Genomic DNA, 21,985 nt, shown 5'->3' with positions numbered 1-21,985 from the left:
ATTCCGGAGGGATTTTTGATATCTCGAACGGTTTGGCCGTGGCGAGGAAATTAATGTTATGACTAAAAAAGGACATATAAAGTGTGTTATAACTTAGTTAGTTTTACCTACAGTTACAAAACTCAGCTTGTATATTCTTCTCCTCAAGCCGGACACCTTTCTAATTTAAAGTCATTATCTCCGACCCTCAGAAAGTCAGATATTGTGGTTTGAATGTGGATTTCTTGAAATGGTATCTCTCTCTGTCTCTCTCTGACAGAGAGAGGGCCCCCCCCCCCCTTTCTGTGTGTGTGTGTGTGTGTGTGTGGCTGAAGGGAGGGGAAGGGAGGGAGGGAAGGGAGGGGAGGGAGGGCTGGTGTCTGTGTTTATGTGTGTGTGTGTGTGTGTGGCTGTCTGTCTGTTACAGTGACAAGAGATTAAGCCTTTCATTGCTGTGTGATTTTTCCTGCATTAAAGGATAAAGAAATCTTTAAGGCCTTGTCTTTTTGCATAACAATTTTATATTTTTTTTATCAATTACAAAATATGCATAGAACCCAGATCTTTAAAATGTATAGTTTGCTTTAAATAAAATTAAGATTGTATTGGTAATTGAAGCTGTATGAATTTAAAATGAATGTGGTCATTTTCTCTCTCTCTCTCTCTGAGCCAATATGGCAAGCCGTTTTAACATTTAATCATTTTAACCTACTAGTCTCTATTTTCATGCTTCTAGTACTTATTTTTTAGATACTAGTATCTATTCCATTAAGTACTAGTACTTATTCATTAGCGACTAGTGCTTATTCTTTAGTACTAGTGCCTATTCTTTAGATACTAGTGCTTATTCTTTAGTACTAGTGCCTATTCTTTAGATACTAGTGCTTATTCTTTAGATATTCTTTTGAATGCGTATTAGTAGCTAATGAATAAGTACTGGTATCTATTTAATAGGTACTAGTATCTAAAAGGTCATTTTCTCTCTCTCTCTCTCTGAGCCAATATGGCAAGCCGTTTTAACATTTAATCATTTTAACCTTCTAGTCTCTATTTTCATGCTTCTAGTACTTATTTTTTAGATACTAGTATCTATTCCATTAAGTACTAGTACTTATTCATTAGCGACTAGTGCTTATTCTTTAGTACTAGTGCCTATTCTTTAGATACTAGTGCTTATTCTTTAGATATTCTTTTGAATGCGTATTAGTAGCTAATGAATAAGTACTGGTATCTATTTAATAGGTACTAGTATCTAAAAGGTCATTTTCTCTCTCTCTCTGAGCCAATATGGCAAGCCGTTTTAACATTTAATCATTTTAACCTACTAGTCTCTATTTTCATGCTACTAGTACTTATTTTTTAGATACTAGTATCTATTCCATTAAGTACTAGTACTTATTCATTAGCGACTAGTACTTATTCTGTTTAGAATATTCAAAGTGCTTATTAGTTTAACCCTTTAAGGCCTTGTCTTTTTGGATATATATCTTTTTTTATTAAAAAAAAATGTGCATACAACCCATATATTTTAAATGTATTGTTTGCTTTAAATTAAATTAAGATTGTATGTTTGGTTTTTTAACCTGAATAAATTTAAAATTAATTTGCTATATTTCAGAACAATATATTTGTTTTCCTTCATTTTAATCAACACTAACTTTATTCTCATCTGAATTATAAATAACTTATTTCTGTATAAAATAAAAAATCCCGAATAATCCAGACCAACCAGAGCACACTATTTCTACAACATCATCAGTGCTGTAGCGGAACTACCAGAGCCGTTCGGCAGATAGCGAGCAGATATTTTGTGTCACGTTGTGCACAATAACCCTAAAGGCACCAGGGTGGCGGTGCCACCGGCTTTATATATATATATATATATATATATATATATATATATATATATATATATATATATAAATATAGCTGCGAGCAGCGATGAAGGGCCAAAGCCGGCGGCACCGCCACCCCGGTGCCTTTAGGTAACTAAAGGCACCGGGGTTGCGGTGCCACCGGCTTGGGCCCGTAATCGCTGCTCGCAGCTATATTTATTCTTCTTTTTATTATTTTACTACCTTTTGGGCACTTTTGGGGGCCTTAACGTGCTCAAAAACTCTTGAAACTTTGCACACGGGTCAGAACCCGCGGCCATCAGGGCCGGGCTGAAGATGGTACCCGGGCGTGGCAGGGGGGCTCGACAGCGCCCCCTGGAACGGGGTTTGAACACTTGTCCATATATCAAACACGCTTGCATGTAATAATCTGAAACTCGGTACACTTATAGATCTCATCGGGCCAAACAACTTTCGTGCTCTAAGTTTTACGTCAGCCCAACAGGAAGTCGGTTTTTATGGGTTGTTTGGAAACTCATTTTCTATATTTTTCTTACGACTATTCGGGCACTTTTGGGGCCCTTAACGTGCTCGAAAACTCTTGAAACTTTGCACACGGGTCAGAACCCGCGGCCATCAGGGCCGGGCTGAAGATGGTACCCGGGCGTGGCAGGGGGGCTCGACAGCGCCCCCTGGAACGGGGTCCGAAAACTTGGTCCATAAATCAAACACGCTTGCATGTAATAATATGAAACTCGGTACACATATAGATCTCATCGGTTCATACTTCATGCTCTTACTTTTTACCCCAGCCCAACAGGAAGTCGGCTATTTAGGGTTGTTTGTAAAACGCATGCAATGGAATTTAAAGTACTTCTCCTAGAGAATTCAAAGAAATGCCACGAAACTCGGCCAGCATGAATTCAAGACATTGAGGATGAAAAATTGCCAGGGGATTTTTGATATCTCGAACGGTTTGGCCGTGGCGAGGAAACGAATTTATGGCGAATAATGGAAACAGGAAGTGGGTTATAACCTTAGCATACTGTAACTGATCTTGATGAAACTTTAGCAGTGTGTTCGCTGTAAGAGGCCGATCACATGGATGTGACTATTGTGAGTCAAAGTTATAGCGCCACCAACTGGCAGCAGGAAGTGTGTCACTTTCAAAATGCTTTTAAATCACCCTCTTATTTTTACCCCATTTGCTTCAAACTTTATGTGTATAATGTAGACACACGCCAGATGTAGACCTGTGAAAGGATTATTGATATCTTAGATACTGTTGCCATGGCAACGCATCAAACTTTAATATTCTTTTTGGATGCTTTTGAGACTCTTAGCATGCCTGAAATTGCTTAAAATTGCATGAAACTCGTCAGACAGATCACATTTATTAGCCAGTAGACATGTGCAAAATTTCAGAAACGGGCATGGTGCAGGGACTCAGTAGCGCCACCTTTTGACAAAAGTGGGGGTGTTAGTTTTATAGTTTTACCTACAATCATAAATCTCGGTACGCATATTGTTCAGATCAAGCCGGACAACTTTCTAATTAACTGTCATTAGCTCAGACCAAGAGGAAGTCAGATATTTTAGTTTGAATGTGGATGTTTCTGAGAATTTTCTCTCCCTCTCTCTTCGTCTCTGTGTGTGAGGGATTTGTCTATTGCTTTTAATGGAGTTCAAGGTTTCAGGGGCTTTTGGGGCTCTTAACGTGCTCAAAAACTCTTGAAACTTTGCACAGGTCAGAACTCACGGCCATCAGGGCCGGGCTGAAGCTGGTACCCGGGCGTGGCAGGGGGGCTCAACAGCGCCCCCTTGAACGGGGTCCAACAATTTGGTCCATATATCCAACACGCTTGCATGAATTAATATGAAACTCAGTACACATATAGATCTCATCGGGCCGAACATCTTTCCCCCGGTCAAGTTTTACGCCAGCCCAACAGGAAATCGGCTATTATGGGTTGTTTGGAAAACGCTTGCTGTGGAATTTGAAGTACTACTCCTAGGCAATTCATTCAATCATTGCCAAACTCGGTGTGCATGAAGTCAAGACATTGAGGATGCTAAATTGCGGACAGATTTTTGATATCTCGAACGGTTTGGCCGCGGAGAGGAAATTAATTTTCATGACTAAAAAAGGACATATAAAGTGTGTTATAACGTAGTTAGTTTTACCTACAGTTACAAAACTCAGCATGTATATTCTTCTCCTCAAGCCGAACAACTTTCTAATTTAAAGTAATTAGCTCCGACTCTCAGAAAGTCATATATTGTGGTTTGAATATGGTCATTTTCTCTCTCTCTCTCTCTCTCTCTCTGAGCCAATATGGCAAGCCACTTTAACATTTAATCATTTTAACCTACTAGTCTCTATTTTCATGCTACTAGTACTTATTTTTTAGATACTAGTATCTATTCCATTAAGTACTAGTACTTATTCATTTGCAACTAGTGCTTATTCTTTAGTACTAGTGCCTATTCTTTAGATACTAGTGCTTATTCTTTAGATATTCTTTTGAATACGTATTAGTAGCTAATGAATAAGTACTGGTATCTATTTAATAGGTACTAGTATCTAATGACTTAGTACTAGTATTTATTGAATAAATACTAGTATCTATTAATAGGTACTAGTATCTAAAAGGTAATTTTCTCTCTCTCTCTCTCTCTGAGCCAATATGGCAAGCCGTCTTAACATTTAATCATTTTAACCTACTAGTCTCTATTTTCATGCTACTAGTACTTATTTTTTAGATACTAGTATCTATTCCATTAAGTACTAGTACTTATTCATTAGCGACTAGTGCTTATTCTGTTTAGAATATTCAAAGTGCTTATTCAATTTTTATGCTTATTTATATTTTCAGAGCAGAAAATCAGATTTTTCTGCTTATTCAATATTGCATCTAAAATGTAAGTGACTTGACGTGTGTGTGTGTGTGTGTGTGTGTGTGAGAGAGAGAGAGAGAGAGAGAGAGAGATTGTGTCTGTTACAGTGACAAGAGTTTAACCCTTTAAGGCCTTGTCTTTTAAGGCCTTATATCTTTTTTTTTTTTTTAAAAGTGCATACAACCAATATATTTTAAATGTGTTGTTTGCTTTAACCCTCTGGGGACCAGAGTGTTTTTGGGGCCCTTGGGATGTTTTGACATGCACTGACATTTGTGCTTTTTTCAGTTATTTATAAACATGTTAATGGCAAAGGTGTAAATTCACTCTATATAGCACAAACTTGGCTACCATGATGAGTGAGCAACATGTATGTACATGTTTGTATTTTTAATAGAATAATGTTTATGCTTGGTTATAAAAAAAAAAAAAAAAGAAAGTTGCTGAAATAAGACCACAAAACACATATTGATTATTTCTTCACAAGACTTTTGAAAATTGCATCACATAGCCTAGAATATTTGCTCCAAAACTATGTGAGAATCATCCTGACTACTCATTCAGATAAGTCAATAAAGTCTTTTACATTTTTAATGACGTGTTTTGTTTGAGAAAGCTTTATGCAGGAGGCGTGGTCTCTCATTAATATATGTGGAATTTCACACCTGAGAAAGACAAAGACCCTCCCCATAATGGCCCTATTAGGTGCTATCAGGCCATATCATTACAGGAGCCTTGCACAAAGAATGAGGAGATTTAAAAAAGAATGGCTTTTAGATTGTTTGGATTTATATAAGGAAAATACAGGGTGCATAAGTCTGGACACTTCTATCACACACCCTTCACCATATAGACATGGTTTTATTTCAGTTAAAAGTTCAAAGTTAGAGTTGGAAACATCTTGAAAAGAAAATTGTCTTTCTCCATAAATGTCTTAGTTTGATCATACATATTTCAAAGTTGAGGATTCATTATTTTGATATAGCTTGAACAAACACTATAACATCTTAGTTGATTAGTTTATTGACAAAACATACTATATATTTAACATATGAGCAGAAACTCCTAAAAAAAGCTTATTTGATGTCTATTTTAGAGTAAAAACTTTATCCAAAACGAGTCAACGAAATGTTATTTAGTCTGTAACAGTGCGTATCTGTGCGTTCATTCATTCATTCATTCACACACACACACACACACACACACACACACAAACATGATTCACATTTAACAGTACGCTATTTTTCCGTTTACAGACACTACGTTATTCTATATCGCGATTAGAACAAAGCACTTGCAAAAAACACTTACTTCTCAGCTGAATCTGTTCATCCTCGCAGTTAAAATAAACCCAGTGGTAAATGTCCCAGGATTGTTCCTCATATAGCCGCGCAAGACGACAGTAGATTAATCTGACTAAAAAATAATGTGTGTTTTCAGAGTTTATGGGCGTTAACGCGTCTCAATGTGTTGCTTCACATATTTGCGTTTGAATAGCGTGTGCTCTCTGTGGGTGTGTCACATTACCAGGGATAATCAGCTGAGAGAACGATAATGAGACGGGCTGACACGTCTCTCTTTTTATATAGATGACATAAACGGAGAATATTAATTTTAGTTTTGAATCGGATCATTTAAAAGTACAAACTCAAACGATTTAAAAGATATATTGCTTATGGCTGGGTGAATAGTATTAGCTGAGTTGTGTTGAAGATTAGAGACGTGCTCCAGAAAAAAAAGTTCACGGTGACTGAGAGGCAGAACGCACACCCTGTTTATTTTCTTTATTTTACAAAAGCACAATATTTTATTTCGATTGTATGTGGGCACATAAAAAAGTAGACATTTAACAGATTATTTTCTCATATTTCTTAACTCTATATGAACAGAAATGATGGTAGTACTTTAAGTCTATTTTTCTGCTATGTGAAAAAAAACGAGCAAAACGCGCCCGCGCGTTTCTGGTCCCCAGAGGGTTAAATTAAATTAAGATTGTATGTTTGGTAATTGAACCTAAATAAATTTAAAATTAATGTTCTATATTTCAGATCAATATTTTTGTTTTCCTTCATTTTAATCAACACTAACTTTATTCTCATCTGAATTATAAATAACTTATTTCTGTATAAAATAAAAAAAATCCCGAATAATCCAGACCAACCAGAGCGCACTATTTCTACAACATCATCAGTGCTGAAGCGGAACTACCAGAGCCGTTCGGCAGATAGCGAGCAGATATTTTGTGTCACGTCGTGCACAATAACCCTAAAGGCACCAGGGTGGCGGTGCCACCGGCTTTTTATATATATATATATAAATAAATAAATAAATATAGCTGCGAGCAGCGATGAAGGGCCAAAGCCGGTGGCGCCGCCACCCCGGTGCCTTTAGGTAACTAAAGGCACCGGGGTTGCGGTGCCACCGGCTTGGGCCCGTAATCGCTGCTCGCAGCTATATTTATTATTATTATTCTTCCGACTTATTATTATTATTATTTTACTACCTTTTGGGCACTTTTGGGGCACTTAACATGCTCGAAAACTCTTGAAACTTTGCACACGGGTCAGAACCCGCGGCCATCAGGGCCGGGCTGAAGCTGGTACCCGGGCGTGGCAGGCGGGCTCGACAGCGCCACCAGGAACGGGGTTTGAACACTTGTCCATATATCAAACACGCTTGCATGTAATAATCTGAAACTCGCTACACTTATTTTATTTTATTTCGTTTTTTATTTGATAGGGACAATGCTCATTGATCAACAAACAAGTTACTTGCTGTAAACAAGCCAGAGTTAGCTACAAGTGCTAGTTTCCATCTGTTGTCCCTAGCCAGATCTTAACAGGCACCCTAAAATACAAAAGTCAATAAAAATACACTATACAGTAGCAATGTAATAAATACAACAGGAATTTCAAAACAATGTAAGCATAATAAAATAAAAAAAACAATAATAATAATAAATACAGCAGAAATTTCAGATATTTTATATATCTCATCGGGCCGAACAACTTTCGTGCTCTAAGTTTTACGCCAGCCCAACAGGAAGTCGGCTTTTTAGGGTTGTTTGGAAACGCATGCTCAGGAATTTGAAACACTTCTCCTAGGGAATTCCCCCGTTCGTCTCCAAACTCGGTGTGCATGAAGTCAAGACACTGAGGATGAAAAATTGCCAGGGGATTTTTGATATCTCGAACGGTTTGGTCGTGGCGAGGAAACGAATTTATGGCGAATAATGGAAACAGGAAGTGTGTTATAACTTCTGCATACGTTAACTGATCTTGATAAAACTTCAGCAGTCTGTTCGCTGTAAGAGGCCGATCACATGGATGTGACTATTGTGAGTCAAAGTTATAGCGCCACCAACTGGCAGCAGGAAGTGTGTCACTTTCAAAATGCTTTGAAATCACCTTCTTATTTTTACCCGATTTTCTTCAAACTTTATGTGTATAATGTAAACACACGCCAGATGTAGACCTGTGAAAGGATTATTTAATATCTAAGATAATGTTGCCATGGCAACGCATCAAACTTTAATATTCTTTTTTGATGCTTTTGAGACTCTTAGCATGCTTGAAATTGCATGAAACTCGACAGACACATCTCATTTATTAGCTAGTAGACACGTGCAAAGTTTCAGAAAGGGGCGTGGTGAGGGGCTCAGTAGCGCCACCTTTAGTCAAAAATGGGGTATTAGTTTTACCTACAGTAACAAAAATCGGTATGTATATTCGTCTCCTCGAGCCGGAAACTTTCTAATTAACATTCATTAGCTCCGAACAACACGAAGTCAGATATTTTCGTTTGAATGTGATTTTCAGGAGAATTTTCTCCCTCCCTCTCCCTCTGTCTCTGTGTGTGGGGGGTTTGGGGAATTTGACTATTATTTTAATGGTGTTCAGGGTTTCAGGGGCTTTTGGGGCCCTTAACGTGCTTGAAAACTCTTGAAACTTTGCACACAGGTCAGAGCCCACAGCCATCAGGGCCGGGCTGAAGCTGGTACCCGGGCGTGGCAGGGGGGCTCAACAGCGCCCCCTTGAACAGAGGCCCCAAAACTTGGTCCATAGATCAAACACGCTTGCATGAATTAATATGAAACTCAGTACATATATAGATCTCATCGGGCCGAACAACTTACCCTCGGTCAAGTTTTACGCCAGCCCAACAGGAAGTCGGCTATTATGGGTTGTTTGGAGAACGCTTGCTCAGGAATTTGAAGTACTTCTCCTAGAGATTGCATCCGTTTACCGCCAAACTCGGTCAGCTTGAGGTCAACACATTGAAGATGCTAAATTGCGGACGGATTTTTGATATCTCGAACGGTTTGGCCGTGGCGAGGAAACGAATTTATGTCGAGAAAAGAGAAACAGGAAGTGTTATAACTTACATTTACATTTCCATTTAGTCATTTAGCAGACGCTTTTATCCAAAGCGACTTACAACTGAGGACTAAACCAAGCGAGTCATGTTCATCTTGATGAAACTTCAGCAGTGTGTTCGTGGTAAGAGGCCAATCAGATGGATGTAACTATTGTGAGTCAAAGTTATAGCGCCACCAACTGACAGCAGGAAGTGTGTCACTTTCTAAATGCTTTTGACAAAAGTGGGGGGGGGTTAGTTTTATCTACAGTAACAAAACTCGATATGTATATTGTACTCTTCGAGCCGGACAACTTTCTAATTTACCGTGATTAGCTCGGATCAACAGGAAGTCAGATATTTTGGTTTGAATATGGTGAGCCTCTCTCTGTCTCTCTCTGAGCCAATATGGCAAGCCGTTTTAACTTTAATCATTTTAACCTACTAGTCTCTTTTCATGCTACTAGTACTTATTTTTTAGATACTAGTATCTATTCCATTAATTACTAGTACTTATTCATTAGCGACTAGTGCTTATTCTTTAGTACTAGTGCCTATTCTTTAGATACTAGTGCTTATTCTTTAGATATTCTTTTGAATACGTATTAGTAGCTAACGAATAAGTACTGGTATCTATTTAATAGATACTAGTATCTAATGACTTAGTACTAGTATTTATTGAATAAATACTAGTATCTATTAATAGGTACTAGTATCTAAAAGGTCATTTTCTCTTTCTCTCTCTCTGAGCCAATATGGCAAGCCGTTTTAACATTTAATCATTTTAACCTACTAGTCTCTATTTTCATGCTACTAGTACTTATTTTTTAGATACTAGTATCTATTCCATTAAGTACTAGTACTTATTCATTAGCGACTAGTGCTTATTCTGTTTAGAATATTCAAAGTGCTTATTCAATTTTTATGCTTATTTATATTTTCAGAGCAGAAAATCCGATTTTTCTGCTTATTCAATATTGCATCTAAAATGTAAGTGACTTGACGTGTGTGTGTGTGTGTGTGTGTGTGTGTGTGTGTGTGTGTGTGTGTGTGTGTGTGTGTGTGAGAGAGAGAGAGAGAGAGAGAGAGAGAGAGAGAGAGAGAGAGAGAGATTGTGTCTGTTACAGTGACAAGAGTTTAACCCTTTAAGGCCTTGTCTTTTTGGATATATATCTTTTTTTTATTAAAAAAAATGTGCATACAACCCATATATTTTAAAAGTATTGTTTGCTTTAAATTAAATTAAGATTGTATGTTTGGTAGTTGAACCTAAATAAATTTTAAATTAATGTGCTATATTTCAGATCAATATATTTTTTTTCCTTCATTTTAAATCAACACTAACTTTATTCTCATCTGAATTATAAAGAATTTATTTCTGTATAAAATAAAAAATCCCAAATAATCCAGACCAACCAGAGCGCACTATTTCTACAACATCATCAGTGCTGAAGCGAAACTACCAGAGCCGTTCGGCAGATAGCGAGCAGATATTTTGTGTCCCGTCGTGCACAATAACCCTAAAGGCACCAGGGTGGTGGTGCCACCGGCTTTATATATATATATATATATATATATATATATATATATATATATATATATATATATATATATATATATATATATATATATATATATATATATATATATATGTATATAAATATAGCTGCGAGCAGCGATGAAGGGCCAAAGCCGGCGGCACCGCCACCCTGGTGCCTTTAGGTAACTAAAGGCACCGGGGTTGCGGTGCCACCGGCTTGGGCCCGTAATCGCTGCTCGCAGCTATATTTTTAATTGAACCAAACATGCCAAGTGTGAACGATTTTATATTGTGATCGATCTTGAAGACGACTACTTTACTACTATTTCTTAAGATTTTCAAGTGAATCGTAGAGATCATGATTTTTTATGTCCTCGTAATAATGTTCAAATAAGGTGGCCAAACGCGGACATGCCAAGGCCAGTAGCGTTTCCACTGTCACTTCCAGGGCTTGATTGGGCCTCGTCGGGGCCAATGGCCAGAGTTTTTTGCCCAGCTGAATACCTTGGGACAAAGCGGGCCAGCTCTGGCTTGAGGAGTGGTTTTGAACAGAGGCGGAGTCTTGGAGACAGCAGCGCCGCAGATGATTCCATATACCAGCTGATCAGCATTAAAGACTTTTAAAATCATTTTAGCTCAAAACTCTCTTTCAGATAGCAGCAAGTGTTTGAATACCTTCTGTTTGTGATCCAATGTGGATTCTGATCATGGTATAAGGCAGATGCGATGCAAAAGACTATGCGCGCAAACCATTGCCATAGTAAACATGGTAAATATGACCACTTGAAGAAATCAGACAAATCATATAGGCCATCACAATCGTGTATTTATTTGATCTGTCAGTACATCTCTCTTTATACCGGACTGTCTGATATCCATATTTAGCTCTACATGCGTCATAAAGACACTCCGGTTTTACGGGAGCTTCCTGTTTCTCTGACTGAAAATGGAAGCTTTAGCGTTAAAGCTCCAGTCCGTAACTTTTTTAAGTTAAAAATAATCCAAAATAATTATATTAAAAAAAAACTTATTCTGCCAGTGGTCAAAACTATCTGCTTGCCATAGCTAGATTCAAAACGGTTAGCTTGTAATAATGATTTTAATTCCAGTGGTACTGGTGGGTTTCCGCAGGAAATTCGAGCATGTCTTTGCGTCATGACGTCACACCCGTACACATAAAGGAGTTTCGGCTAGCCGGCTATACTGGAGATTCAGCAGTTATAAAACCCAAAAGACTTCGTACTTCGGATTTAAGGTGGCTAGAGAAAGAGAAAGAAACCGTCTCATGCGAACACAAGGATTTAAACATCGGCGGGGCTTTTGAAAAGTGCGTGAACTCCGTGTTTTGAAGGGGTTCAAAACGGAAGAAGAGACGGCTTTTTTCTGCTGAACAAATAAGACATTTCAATAGTTCAATCGTGTAACAGTACGTTTTCTTAATTCACACAGTTATGGAGTTTCCTTTGTTGTGCCTTTCTCGTTTTGCTATTATGGAGAATATGAATTCTGAACTACGCAGGTAGCTGCTAACCATAAAACACATTAAATTTAACATTAGTCACGCAATGCTGATGTTGTTAACCCCCTGGGGTCGGCTATCGCGCCGGCGCGATTGTCTCGCTTTTTTTCTTATCAGTGCAAAAGAGACTCAAAATACTCGGTTGATTTTGATCTTACATATAAGTGCGATACATCATTAGATCCTGTTAAGTTTCTATTTTTTTTGTGGTTACTCACAATAAAAACAAAGTGTTGTGCTTTTCACCAAATAAAGAAAAACAAACATGATGCGAGTTCTGCGTTCTCTCTGTCAGTGAAGTCCATTCTGAAACGCGTCCTAAGATTAACTGTAACTCCGCGATTACTTGTCACACAGGCACGAGAGATTTTTCTTTATGAAGCTTGAATTCTCTTCTTTTAAATGAAGTAATTTATATAAAAAACAAATATTCTCAGTTTATGCAATCTGTATGAAAAGAGAGTGCTGTCAGTATTTTTTTTCCCAGCTCATTACACTTCATTACGCGTTAATCTGACACGCCCACGGAGGACGCGCGCTATTCAAACGCAAATGTCGAGGCAACCCATGACAATGCCCACATCAGCCGTTCCACCGCGGCGGTAAAATGTGTGGTGTATTTGCTGCCTTTTACCGCTAAGAGGCGCTACAATTATAGACTCTGAAAAGTGTTCGTTTATTCCGGTTTATTCTCTCTAATGCGTAATCTGCTGCCGCACCGCGCTGATTCAGAGCGATTGAAAGCTAGTAGCAGAAGAATTCAACAAGTGAAACGTAGTTAAAATAATTCATAATCACAATACTGAAATTAGGCTACTGAAATGTAATTGAATAAATAATGAAAACATTTCAACATAAAACATTGCAATAAAAACATTTAGGCTACATCAATGAGGCTTTACAACTTTATCAGCGTACAGACGGTAGCTCAGTGATCAACGCAACAACACGAGCTTCGAGGAGCTTCAATCGACCCGAGATCGAATCTCAATGTAGCATACATGTTGTTAACTGATGTTGTCCTACAGCGTTTATATTTTCCCACCTTGATGCTTAAATAGGTAACTGTTTATATCTGTTTACTTATTTAAAGTCAAGAGTTTTGTTTGATTATCATTACAACATAAATTTGCTACATTCCTGTAGAACCGCAGCCGCTGCACAAACGACAAAAACTGATGAAGGAAGATTGTCAGCCGATTGCATCAGAAAATGAAAATGAAGAAGCTCGTCTTTAGTCTGCTATATTATTGTGTAATGTAAAAGAACACTAAAATTACTTAAGTTTGAAACCAAGTTCGAACATTTCAATTTTTTAATTTAAAACAGGGTTGCATCGGGTTTAGAGTTTATTTCTTTTGCGATGCAAAATAAGAAACACTAGGCTAATCTTATTCTTGCGACATTTTAAATTTGTATTGCCAAAGAAATTACAGCTAAATTAAACAATTAAAACAGTACAAAACGAAAATTGTCCAAAGAAACATAATTAAATTAAAAACATGCGTTTCTCTTTGCCTCTCTCGAGCTGGATCTCTTTTTAACAAGTTTATTTAGTCTCCCTCGCTGCGCGCGCGGGTCTCTCTCTCGAAATGAAACATTTCAGGGTAAAAACACATCATACAGCTGATAATACTGTATATGTCGCTGCGTGTCAGCCATACAAATCACGAAAAAATTATTTAACCTTTAATTGTTGCTTCAAAGACACAGCATGCCTTGTTGAATTCACCTTACAATAACTTCAATTGAAATTTTGTGTGAAAAAAACTTTAAATAGGCTACAATAAATAAACTACAATATTTATAATTTAATAAGATATGGGGTCTACATTTGGACACAGATTTATCCTTACAATAATTTTGCCAGCTCATCAGGCTGGCTATCCGACACTCTCCATATGAAAGAGGAACATTAACACCTTTGTCCAGCAACTGTCCCTCCAACCCCCCCACAGGCTATCGGAGTCTGAGGCTGACTTAACACAAAGAGAAGTCGCAATTCACACTTAAATCGCTATTCTAGACAGTGTTGATAATGAAGGAATTAAATGATTTAAGTTACATGTAGCCTAGTGATATTTCTGTCATAAAAGTTTATTACTAAATATTTCATTATTTCAATAATTGATGAAATAAAATTGGTTTGGGCCAGCTTTTTCCAAGCAAAACTAAATATAATCTGAAAAAACGCATGTTAATTTGTTGTCATGAACAAAATGTTCAACTCAATATTAAATTCTACAGGGATCTTTGGATCCTTACAAGGCATGCAATTTGTGAATTAAGTTTTTATTTTATTTTGTATTATTCAAATAAATATCGAAACACGGTGCTTCGTGGTAATGCTGCTAAATTAAATAACATTTATAGAATAATTATGAACTTAAATGAAACAATATCGCAACATTTCGACAAATACATTATTTGATCTGTTTTTACATTTTAATTCAGGGCGATTTAGCCTACATTTAATTAGAGCGAGATTTTCACCCTTGTCTTGTCATTTTCTCATTGGGAAGCGCTTACATTGCATGTTTGAGTAGATCCTCTGTACCTCTCGTTTTCATATGGATTAGCCTACACAATCAGATAACATTTATCAGCCTAAATATTTAGACATTTAAAGGCTTTAGACATAGCCGATTTCTTATCGTGACTGAGCTGAAGTGGCTTTCGGTTCATTTTTTGTGACGCGCAGTTCCCGAAGACCGAGACTACAGATATACTGTTTTTGTCGTTAGCCTATATGAATACAAGTTTACAGTTTTGAACGATGTAAGCTACTCTAGGCTACTCTTATCTGTATGACCAAAAAATTACGGGGGGGATTAAAATAATTCAGCAGAAGCAGGGATGTTTAGACCAGAAGGAAATCCTAGTCCCCCCTGGCAAATCACACTTTGCTTAAAACCATGTTTTTTAAAACTCTAGGTTGTAGGGAACAGACCTCTCTGCCATGCGCGCGCATGGTTTGGAGCACAATATCTGTCTCGCATGCACGCTCGCTCTAGATAGATTACGGGATATTTTAACTAATTTGCGGTATAACTAGTCGATCACGAGTGGCTCAACAGGTAGATCTATAGATAAACTATATCTTTTAGGAATTTGACCGACCGGGTTGACACTTCAGCGGGAGAAATCGGGGGTGTGGCGTGAGAGCGTGAGATTTGGGTCAATTGCGTGAGTACTCTCACGCTCAATGCGTGAGAGTTGGCAGCCCTGAAAAAAAAAAATATATATATATATATATATATATATAGAGGCTATATATAATTATTTTTTTTACAGAACTGCTTTTGAAATTACGATTGGTAGCCTATTATTATACAGATGCAAAGTCGTTCTGTTGGATACTATTTTGTTCCTTAGTGTAAAATGGAAATGCATGATAATTGTATTTTATAAATATAAGCAAAAAAAACTGTATGGTGTAACAGAGTTTTAGAGCTAGACAAATCTAAATAAATATAAAATTTACAGCAGACCATGTTTGTGCGGGATTTGAACCCGTGTCATCTTGATGATGAACCCTAAGTTCTCGGCTATGAATTTTCTCACTGAGAAATAACCAAACGTCTTTTTCTCACATGAGCGATTTTTTCATTTAGCCTGTGAGTGTAGGCCTATACTTTAGCCTTTTACAGTTTTAAAAGATTATATCTTATCTGTATGACCAACAATTACGGAGTAGGCTATAAATGTTTGTTGTAGGCTTATTTGGAAATTACCATAACTTGTAGTATTTCATCCTTAGGCTACAGGCATTAGCCCCACTTACGTTTTGCTAAATGTCCCTTTGCGCCACCTGGCGGTCGTTTCGCGAACGACTTTGAAATGCGACTGGTTTATTTTTACCGCGGTGGATGGCTAAAAATGGTATGTGGATGGCTAAAAGGTGTGACTAAAAATGTGCTTTTGGCTTTCATTTATATTTTGATAGTTTGTATATATATATACACACTACCGTTCAAAAGTTTGGGGTCGGTACGATTTTAAATACTTTTAAAAGAATTCTCTTCTGCTAACCATGGCTGCGCTTATTTGATTAAAAATACAACAAAAATCAGTTATAGTATTAAATATTATTCCAGTGTAAATCAGCTGTTTTCTGTGTGAATATATAGTAAAGTGTAATTTATTCCTACGATCAAAGCTGAATTTTCAGCATCACCAGTGTCAGTGTCTTCAGTGTCCTTCACAAATCAGTATAATATGAGGATTTGATGCTCAAGAAACATTTATTATTATTATCAATGTTGAAACAGTTGTTGGTCTGTCAGTTGTACAGTTTTTTTGTTGTTTTTTTCAATTCTTTGTGGCATAGATTCAACAAGGTGCTGGAAGCATTCCTCAGGGAGTTTGGTCCATATTGACATGATGGCATCACACAGTTGCCGCAGATTTGTCGGCTGCACATCCATGATGCGAATCTCCCGTTCCACCACATCCCAAAGATGCTCTATTGGGTTGAGATCTGGTGACTGTGGAGGCCATTTTAGTACAGTGAACTCATTGTCATGTTCAAGAAACCAATTTGAAATGATTAGAGCTTTGTGACATGGTGGAAGTAGCCATCAGAGGATGGGTACATGGTGGCCATAAAGGGATGGACATGGTCAGAAACAATGCTCAGGTAGGCCGTGGCATTTAAACGATGCCCAATTGGCACTAAGGGGCCTAAAGTGTGCCAGGAAAACATCCCCCACACCATTACACCACCACCACCAGCCTGCACAGTGGTAACAAGGCATGATGGTTCCATGTTCTCATTCTGTTTACGCCAAATTCTGACTCTAACATCTGAATGTCTCAACAGAAATCGAGACTCATCAGACCAGGCAACATTTTTCCAGTCTTCAACTGTTCAATTTTGGTGAGCTCTTGCAAATTGTAGCCTCTTTTTCCTATTTGTAGTGGAGATGAGTGGTACCCGGTGGAGTCTTCTGCTGTTGTAGCCCATCCGCCTCAAGGTTGTGCGTGTTGTGGCTTCACAAATGCTTTGCTGCATACCTCGGTTGTAACGAGTGGTTATTTCAGTCACTGTTGCCCTTCTATCAGCTCGAACCAGTCTGGCCATTCTCCTCTGACCTCTGGCATCAACAAGGCATTTCCGCCCACAGAACTGCCGCTCACTGGATGTTTTTTTCTTTTTCGGACCATTCTCTGTAAACCCTAGAGATGGTTGTGCGTGAAAATCCCAGTAGATTAGCAGTTTCTGAAATACTAAGACCAGCCCTTCTGGCACCAACAATCATGCCACGTTCAAAGTCACTCAAATCAACTTTCTTCCCCATACTGATGCTCGGTTTGAACTGCAGGAGATTGTCTTGACCATGTCTACATGCCTAAATGCACTGAGTTGCCGCCATGTGATTGGCTGCTTAGAAATTAAGTGTTAACGAGCAGTTGGACAGGTGTATATATATATGTGTGTGTGTGTGTATACATATTTATTTATTTATATATATATATATATATATATATTATTGTCCTTGCATTCTTTCTTGTGTGACGACACTGAATGAAAGGCTCATTAGTATGCAGTCTGCTCAGGTGAGAACTGCCTAATTATTCATGTTCATTCATTCATGTTGGGCCGTTCCGCCCATCCGCATTTTGCCTTTGCAAACAAAAAAATGTTTTTCACAATTTAAAACTATCTATTGTTTTATGTGAATGATTAGGCAGAATGATTTTCAGATCAATTCGAAGCAAAAACTCTAGGCGACAACATCCACTAGTCAAAAGTCTTGTGGACAGATATTTAGTATGTTATTTGTGGCCTTATATTAGAAACTTTATTTTTTAGTTTTTTCAATAACCACGCATAAACAATATTCTCTCAAAAATACAAACATGTATTAACATGTTGTTCACATATTATGGTAGCCCTGTGTGTGCTATATAGAGTGTAATTTCACCTGTGCCATTAATATGTTTATAAGCAACTGAAAAAAGCAGAAATGTCAGAGCATACCAAAACATCTCAAGGACCCTGAAAACACCTCAGACCCCAGAGGGTTAACATGAACAATTTGAGAACAAAGTAGGCTATAATTTGCATGGTTGCAGTAAATCGCGTTGATTAAATCTAACGAAGCTTATCATGTCGAATGCTTTTTCCCCCTTAGTTGGTCAGAACAAAAATGGATTTTACTTACTTGTTCAGAAGACATTTTCTTATGAAAATTCTTATGTTGGTCAAACTTTCAAAAAGTGAATCTGTGATTCTGTATGATAGTATCCACACAGCGCGGTGACTGACAGCAGCAGTCGCCTCAAAGCACTGTGTTCATCCGCGCTGTTTCATGCCGATTTACAACCCACGTAAAGATAATAATTCCGCGAATCACTGCAGTTACAGATTTCGAACAGAGAGATGGCGACAAAGAGGAAAAGATACGGACTGCAGCTTTAAGTTCTGCCAGGAAGACTCAATTGCTACGTCACTTATTACCTTCTCATCTATCCAATCGTGTCTAATACTTGCGGTATAAAAGACCAGTACTTACACATGTTTGAGTTTGCAGATGCTGACACTAGGGCTGGGCGATATGGCCCAAAAAAATGATCACGATAAGTTTTTTTATATCAGTCGATATCGATAATTATCACGATAAATGTCAAATCTTTATTTCTTTCAAGTTTAAAGGCAGATTTTTGCTCCTAAGTGAAAGTTGTATAAACCAGAGCGTTAATTGTGGTTTTAAACTACTCTTTATTGTCAGAACATATGACAAACACTTGCCAAACATATATTTCTTAGTTTCTGCATGTGCTAATGGGGGATATTGTTTCAAGTCTTGAAACAGGTTTGTGTTGCCTGACTTTGATGGCCCGTATCTTCAGCACAGTTTGCAGTGCAGGCTGCAATATTAATATTACATGTTTTATCTCGAAACGCATATTTGACGGTGAGTTGACAGTAAATCTCCATCCTAACTCAAGCTAATACTACTATGTTAAATTTATGTTCATTAACAAAAACAGTAACATCTCTTAAAAAAAAAATTAACAACCACATTTTTATTTGGGAAAATGTAATATTCTGACTGTTTTATTCAAATTAACCATTGGTTATCCAGTATCATGCATTTAGATCATGATAACCACAGATAAAACCAGGCATAGCCTATAGCAGCTCACTAGCATGGCAAAATTTTACTTTATGGTTTCTATGGTATTTGTATGAAAAACTGTAGCCTAAATACATTATTAAATACTGTAATTATATTCCATTAGTCCTTTAATACATTGTCTACATTAATAATATAATACAATTCAATATGTATATCCCACATTTCATGGTGCAGTTAACGTTAGGCTAACGTTACAGTAAATCCATGGTAAATGGATTCAGTATCAATTAAGATTCTGACTGCATCGTTGCACACAGTGTTTCTCCTGTTTGTCAGCGCTGTTTCATCTGCCTTTAAACTGGTTTAAATCACTGAGATATTTGTGTTCTTCGCTGAATTCAAGCGCTTCTCACTGGATCTAGTGAGCAGATCAGAGTAAACGCTGCTCTAGTGAGCTCGCGGTTCAAATAAGTTTCGTTCCGCTTTTGGCGCATAAACATTATCGAACATTTATATTGTTTATCGAACATCGAACATCGAACTCTTGATATCGTTTTATCGAGAAAAATGATATCGCGACAATTATCGTTATCGTTTTATCGCCCAGCCCTAGCTGACGCATTCATTATATCATTATATATAGTATATGATCTATGATCCATGTTGCTGTTTTGGTCGGTGCAGAGAGCCTCATGGTTAGCGCGCCGACATATAGAACAACTGCGGCTTCGGCGCCCTGAGTTCAATTCCCAGCTCGAGGTCCTTTGCCGATCCCATTCCCCTCTCTCTACACCCCACGCTTTCCTTGTCAATCTTTACTGTCCCAGGCACAGTCACAAAAAGGCCAACAATATAACTTAAAAAAAATGTGTTTTGGTGTTTCATGGCCCTTTAAGCACCTTGTTTTTTTCAAGCACCTATGTTTGTTTTCACATACTTTCCAGTGCTTGAATCCAAAATGGCAAAAATTCAATAACTTTTTAAGCGTGGAAACCCTGTGGGGGAGTACATGCAAACTCCACAGAGAAAGGCCTCCTGGCTGAGCTGGGACTCAAACCGGAGACCTTCTTGAGGCGACAGTGCTACCACAGAGCCACCGTGCCTCCCTTTAACCCTCTGGGGTCGGCGGTCTCGCCGGCGATACCAGCTCACTTTTTTCCTTATCAGTGCAAAAGAGACTCAAATTACTCTGTTGATTTTGATCTGACATATAAGTGTTGTACATCATTCGATCCTGTTAAGTTTGTATTTTTTTTTGTGGAACCTCATAATAAAAACAAAGTGTTGTGCTTTTCGCCTAATAAAGAAAAATAAACATGATGCACGTTCTGCGTTCTTTCTGTCAGTGAAGTCCATTCTGAAACGCGTCCGAAAAATGAACTGTAACTCTGCAAATACTCAGTCAAACAGGTATACAGGCACACAGGCATGAAGCCTGAATTATCTTCTTTTAAATGAAGTAATTTATATAAAAAATAAATTTTCTCATTTTATGTAATCTGTACGAAAAGAGAGAGATGATAGTCGTTCTCGTCTCAGGTCATTAAAGTTAATTTGACCACACCCACGGAGCGCGCGCTCTATTCAAACACAAATGCTCTGAGGCGATCCACGCCCACATCAGCTGGATAACCCACCGAAAGAGACTCATATTTACGACGCTGTGAGGAATAATACTATCTTAATAATAATCCTGGAAAAAATTACCTCAGAAGTGCAGGTAGTTTCATTTGGAGGAGCAACGGATCCAGCTGAGGAATAGGTACATTATTTTCAAGTGCTTTGTTCTAATCGCGATATGAAATAGTGTCTGTAAACAAAAAGACTGTTTGAATATGAATCGCATTTTTGTGTGTGAATGAATAGCTTTTACCTAACTATATTCCAATACTGAGATGAGTAAAAATCGACTGAAATATGTTGAAATAAAATATTTTTGTATAAGCAACGTATTAAACTGCAAATTAACATTTATATGTCCTAATCATAAAAACCATATGTTACATGAAAGACAAGATGTCGTTTTTACTGTAAAATACTGCCACATCAAATAAGCTTGTTTGCTAAGATGTTATTATAGTGTTTGTTTGATTGTAGGCTATATTCAAACTAATTAATCCGCAACTGTGAAATATGTATGATAAAATGTATACTTTAGTATATACAAAGAAAGATTACATTTGAAATATAGTTTATTTTAATTGTTGTTGTAATTGTAACCTTTTTATTAAAATAGCAAAAATATATGTAGGTTACATATAAATAAATCTTAGGTAAATCTTAAAAGCTCAATATAAGCCTCCTCTTTAAATTATTTGTATTGTGTTTTATTAGTGACACATTTGGGATATATTCCCAAACTTTCTGTAAAAACAGTATGAGAATTAACTGCACAATTACTAGAAATGTTTACATTTGATATTATACAATTTGCAAGCACAATTTGAAAAATAAATAAATAATTGGAACTGTGAACCAATTTTGTATTATATAGGCCTATATATATATATATATATATATATATATATATTGTCATTGCATTCTTGTGGCTCAGTGACACACCTGAATGAAAGGGTCATTAGTATGCAGCCCCATTATGCGCTCATTATGCGGGCCCATTGTCTTCTCAGGTGTGAATCACAGCAGGTCACACCCCTGCGCATATTGCCTTTCCAAACAAAAAGTGTCATTTTTAAATTTAAACCAATCTATTGTTTTATGTGAATGATAAGGCAGGATGATTTTCAGATCATTTTGAAGAAAAAACTCTAGG

The 21,985-nt window shown here is 37.4% G+C and overlaps 1 protein-coding gene across 2 annotated transcripts in view; it reads right to left on the bottom strand.

Moving 5' to 3' along the window:
* The window catches only part of rnf121 (ring finger protein 121), a 227,693-nt gene that overhangs the window by 154,922 nt on the left and 50,786 nt on the right, over positions 1 to 21,985 (bottom strand). The gene's annotated exons all lie outside the window — the stretch shown is intronic.

Source organism: Rhinichthys klamathensis, unplaced genomic scaffold (genome assembly GCF_029890125.1).
Source record: "Rhinichthys klamathensis goyatoka isolate OS25496 unplaced genomic scaffold, OSU_Roscu_1.1 h1tg000554l_1, whole genome shotgun sequence".
Taxonomy (NCBI): domain Eukaryota; kingdom Metazoa; phylum Chordata; class Actinopteri; order Cypriniformes; family Leuciscidae; genus Rhinichthys; species Rhinichthys klamathensis.
The sequence above is the reverse complement of the archived record's forward strand: the minus strand, read 5'-3'. Positions and strand labels throughout refer to the sequence as shown.